Source organism: Pseudorca crassidens, chromosome 5 (assembly GCF_039906515.1).
Source record: "Pseudorca crassidens isolate mPseCra1 chromosome 5, mPseCra1.hap1, whole genome shotgun sequence".
In the NCBI taxonomy this organism is placed as follows: domain Eukaryota; kingdom Metazoa; phylum Chordata; class Mammalia; order Artiodactyla; family Delphinidae; genus Pseudorca; species Pseudorca crassidens.
This window is the reverse complement of record NC_090300.1, coordinates 126,193,179-126,199,178: the sequence shown is the minus strand read 5'-3', so window position 1 is coordinate 126,199,178 and position 6,000 is coordinate 126,193,179.

Below are 6,000 nucleotides of genomic sequence, written 5' to 3'. Positions count from 1 at the left end.
ATTTAACTTGCTTTTAATTAGTTATCTAATGTGAACTCACTTTAATTTTTAAATTATATTGAATTTAGTAAAGTATGGTAGACAATAATTGAACCTGAACACTATAGATAGAATCAGCGGAACTTTCTGCATCTGTCATTAGGCAGGCTTTCACTGGTGGGCTACATTTGCATCCTATTATTTTATAAAATGTGCCCTTCTGAACCTGATCAAAACTGTAACTGGTCTAGCATCCAGCCTATCAGGCAGCCTGAAGACTAAAGCTAGAAAAGTAAGGTTACAAGCTAATATGGTAAAGTTGAAAGATCTTTCTCACACACCTAGTTGAAATAAATCTCACACAAAATATTGCAATTGCCTCCTTAATTTGCTTTCTACTTTTGTACACTTTTCCACAGAAGATTTTTTTTCCAAACTGCAGCCAAAGTATTCTCTTTAAAATATTAGTTTTATATTCTACTGTACCTCATTTTAGAACCCTTTAATAGATTTAAGACTGCATTTAAGATTAAAAATTAACTCTTAAACATGGCCTATCAGGTCCTGCATGTTCTGTTTCCTTTAAGAATCTGTAGCCTTACATTTTGCTCCCAAGAACCCCTTGCTCCCTAAAAATCAGTTCCATTGTCCTGTTTTCGTTTGTTGCATCACTAACCCATTGTATGAGAAGTTCTCTCCTCCAAGTTGTTTTTTCTAACTCTCCCCGAATTCCATCCTTCTTTCATGAAGTTCATTTGTAATCAACTTTCAGATCTCAACTAAATGGTCACTTACCCAGAGAAACCTCCACCAACCTCTTTACTGGTCCAACCATATTTAAAATATGCCTCAAAGCAACATTTAACTCCCCTTACAAGCACTTACCATGGTTGTATTTTCACACTTTATTATTATTATTGTTACCATTTGAAAAATGTGTAACTATCTTTCCAGATATTATGCTCCATGAGGACAGGAGCCATAGCTCTTTTTGTTCACTATTGCATCTCCATGGCAATGCCTAATATATAACAGCTATAATCAAAAGTTAAACTCAGACTTTCAGCTAAGTGTTGAAAGTACAAAATTTGTTGTATCTCAAAAGATTTGCTGGTCCATATGGAGTTTTAAAACCGATGACTGGTAAGTGGTTCTCTTACTCATGTCTGTGATGTAAAATGTTTGAGGGGGGTGGATACTGAAGGAATAAATTTGAGCCATATTTTTAGGAAGTATTTTGAGTCTTAACCCATTCACCACCAAAAGAAGTAGTGACATGAAGATGGGGTTCTTCCTCTAACCTCATGTTTAGTTAGCTTTCTAGGTCATTCCTAGAGCTTATTGTTTATTTTATGTAGTTGGAAGGACAGAGAAAATGAGATTCTGACTCATATTTAAGAAAAGTAGTGATGATTGGCAACAGGAAGGAGGGCTAAAACTTGGAAGTAACTACCAACTAACAGAGGGCCAGAGATGCATGCTTCCTGGAACCAGATGAGGTAACCTTCACAAGGAAGCTAGCTCAAGAGACAATCTGCCAGTGTCACAGGACCCAATAGTTGGAGGCTGTGGTCTGTTCCACAGGGAGGATATGCTGCAAATCTAGAATGGCTGATCAAAAGAAAATCCAAGTCCATATCAGGACAATAGAGGGACCCAGCAGAGGACTCGCAAAACTATCCGTGAAAGAATGAGCTTTAAACATATACTTCTCAAGAGCATGAAAAGCCATAGTACCAGTCAGTTAACTCTTTCTAGTTTCCTCGCCTCTTATCTCTCTAACCTCTTTGTTCGGAAAAGATGTAAAATAGCAGAAAAATAAAGGGAATTGGTGAGTGACAACTAGAAGTCGAAGGGCCATAACTCTACCTCAAGGCAGCTTACAAGCCATTACAGCTGGCTGTAGCTGGGAAAAAAGTCATCTTATAACTGAATGATCATTGCTGTGTTAGTTAGCATACAGGATGTTCTTAATCACTGAATTGACGCTGTATTTTCGTTATAAAGTGAATGTTGAATTTTCTACTATTTAATAGTGATAAAATGTCATGGAGTCACTGCAACTTTTCAAGCAGGATTAAGTGGAGGACTATCCTCTGTTTTTAAAAATAGAGGAAAATATACAGTTAATTTTATGATTACACCTGGTGAGTACTACCAATTTAATATACCTGTTGCATAGTACTTATGGCACATTCGCTGAATGAATGAGCTGCATTTTCATCTTACCTTTTACTAATAAGCTGTATGACCTCAGGAAATGTTTGATAAAATTGGCCTCAAGTGTAAAAGTAAAAAATTCTGCTGGAGCTCATACTCCATTTCCAGTCCTGAGTAACTACTATCCTTCTGTGACCATAATTGCCTGGAAATCACTTTCTAGAAAGTTTAGAATACTTAAATGCTCCCAAATAGTAACTATTTTGCATTTTTAATATAGAGATACTAAATGAATAGATAGATACCTCACAATCGCGGAGCTGAACATTTAGCTGAATAGACAAAAAAAGAGACAAATGCAATATATTTTATAAATGTAATGATAGAGCATGGAATCTAAGGATATCATATGAGACATATTTAGCCTCATTAAAAGATAGATGAAGGCTCTTTGTATGCATAAGCTTAAAACCAGAATTATACTCAGGATATCAAAAACTTCAGTCAGCCTAAATTTGAAAACAAATAAATATCTTAGTCTATTTAAAACTAAGAAGGTCCTGATTTAGCAACGAGTTTTATAAAGTAGATTTGTTTGTTAGGTTTCATGAATTGCTTTGTTTGTGTGGACAATTGTAGCTTAATAACATGTTTTTCCTAACGTCTTTGAATGCTTGACCAATTTAATCTTCAAGAATATGGATTCAATGCACAAAGGAAGAGCATGGTGTGAAATGCATAATTAGTTGTACATGGTAGTGTTTTATGAGTACATAGGGAATGATATAAATTTCTTATCTTGCATTTGCTTCTGAGAAAATACAAACATTTTGTATCTTTCTTGTTGCTTCCAGTCACATAATTTGAATAGGTTTATTTTAGGGTCATTCTTATCACATTTTAATTAATCTTATAGGTGTATAAGATTGACATTATAAAATGTTAACTATGAGAATAGAGGTAAAGTGTTAAGCAGTTTTATATCGGTAAATTTTATTAAAAAATATTTGTGACAAAAAACTCCAACAGGATTAAACTTTGAAAAATGCAATATAGTCGCTATCTTGGGAAAATAATATGAGAACAGATTTTCAGTGGGAGGGAACAACCTGGAATATTATAGTGCCAGAAGATACCTAATAGTCACAGATAGTGAATTAGACTTTAGGCATAATGTGAAAGTTAAAAAAAAATAAAGTCTTAAACACTCATGTTTTGAATTTTCTATTCACATTTATTTTGAAGCATGTAAAATTTGAAGTTCAACTCCATGAATTTGTTTAGAGCTAAGAAAGGTAAGTCACAAATATCTTATTTTAAAAACTAGTCATTCATATAGGCCTTTGACTCAAATGAAGATACCCCTTCAAATTGAGAAAAAAAGGACACACAAAGTTCAAATTAACTGTTTTATTTTAACATGGCTTGAAATATTTTTTATTTGAAACAGAACTGTATTTTTAACAGTAGTAAAATTAAGGACATTCAATTAGCATCAAAAATGTTTAGAAGATTTCAGAACATTTACTCTCAAGCACTTTAGACATAAGAGTAGCTTTGTGAATAATATGTACCATATTTGACATACTTTCGGGTACAAATTTAAAGTTTGATTAACTATGTAGAGCACTATTCTTATTAAAATTTCAGAATGACAGTAACAAATCAAAATTTTAAGAAGTTTGGCAACTGAGAATCAAAACGAAATACCTAAGAGTTTTTTGTAACAGACTCAGTTGGTACTGGGTAGAGTAGGAAAAATTAAGCCTAAGTATTTAAAACAGTATGTAAAAGAGATCAAAATGGCAGATAATATCGGTAAGATAAAGGGTTGGCCAAAACGAATGCTTCTCTACCCAACATATTCTTTCTTCAGAGAGTCCCTCTATATATTGAGAAAAAAAAATATTTCTATAATATACCATACATTACACAGTGCACTTTAAGGTCTCTCTTCAACATGTTTTATAAGAGTCTATGTAATTCTTTGGACATTGATCAAAGTGTAAATACAAGATGGATGCCAGCTAATAAACGGGCATATATTTAGGCTCCACTAGAGCTTACAATTCCTTTAATGAAAACGTCTGGTAGGTTTAAAATTAGTAAATAATAACACGAGCGCTCATTGTGGGTGAGAAAGTCTTGGGTTTCTGTCAGTTTGCTATATAACCTGCCAGCATCCAAAAAGTGCAGCAGGAATATATCACCAATTCCATTTCTATATGGGTTAAACTAACTCCATTGGACATTCTTTGGATGAGAAGAGATGTTCCTGATGAGGAAAATAATTAATACTATAATTAATACATACTACTACTATGCTTGAATTGTCAAATCTTTCAAAATATGTCTAATTTGACTACCACAACTGGGTCTCAGATAATATCACAAAACTATACACTTTCTTTTATTTATTATTTGGCCTGCCCAGTCATTTCCTTTGTCAATTAATAAAAATGCTTTACAGGTATTAAAAAGGCCTTAAAGAGCTACACTTTCCTTACAAGAAGATAAGATTCATGAGACTTTATTACTGCTGTGGTAACCCACCTTCACGAATGCCCCCCAGGATTCTCACCTTATGGTGTCCAAACCCTGATAAGGTCCTTTCCAAAACGGCATCAAGCTGACTCGCATAACCAATAGGATACTGGCTGAAATTACAGAATGTGGCTTTAAGGCTAGATCATAAAATACATGTGACATCTATTGGATGACTCTCTTTGAAAGAATCCAGCTGCTATGCTATAAATCGTCTCCAACACCCCTAAGGATAGGTCCACGTAGTGAAAATCTGAGGACTCCTGCCGACAGCCAGATCAGTTTGCCAGTTTTGGGAGTAAGCTCAGTGTGAAAACAGTTTCTCCAGCCATTGCCAAGCCTTCAGATGACTGCAGGCGCAGCTGTAATCTAAACAGCAACTGCGTGAAAAACTCAGATAGAGAACCATTCAGCTAAGCTTCTCCATGATTCCTCAACCACAGAAACTAAGTGAGTTAATGTTTATTATTTTATACTGTTAAGTTTTTGGATAACTTATTGTACAGCTAGATAACTAATACAACGGCTAATCATATTGGCAATTGAGTACTAAAAATTTTTCCAAACTGTATATATCTGTATATTCTATTCTCCATGGCCGCATTTCCACTGTTCTCCAGATACTTAAGAAAAAAAAATGTTTAATTCACAGATGTTTAAATAAAAAAAAAAAAACACTACTCACTCCACACAATGGATAATTTCCTCAAGAGAAAAAATAGTGAAAGTCAGTAATGTTTTTTCCAAATCCCTGATATTCATTCCCTCAGAAATATTTTTGAGAGTTTATCATGTGCAGACAGAGGAAATAACATATGCAATCCCTTCCCTCGTGTAGATTACATTCCAGAGTGGAGAAATAGAAAATAAACAATGAAGTAAGTCAGACTATGGTAAGTGTTATGGAGAATAATACATCTTCTGGCAGGAGGAGAAAGCTTGGGAGAGACACGACTGATTTGTTTTAGTAAAATCCCAAGGCTGACAACAGCAATAGGTACAGTTCAGGCAGCTTGCACTGCTGACTCAACTACAATGGATGATGCAAGATACAACCATGGTGTCTAGAAATTCAGCATGGTACCAGATTTTTTCATATCGACATTTTCAGTTGAAAACGTCGGCAAGTGTAACCAACTGTTGGATTCAGTCATGTGACTATCTTCTAGCTAATAAGATGTTAAGTCTAAAATTGTGAAGATTCCTTACTTTTACTCTACTTGCAAACAAACAAGTTAGTCTGCCATAGAAAGTCAAGACCAAGCTGCCATGATGAGTCCATTCTGTTGAGTGTTGAGACAGTAGCTCCTATGTTGA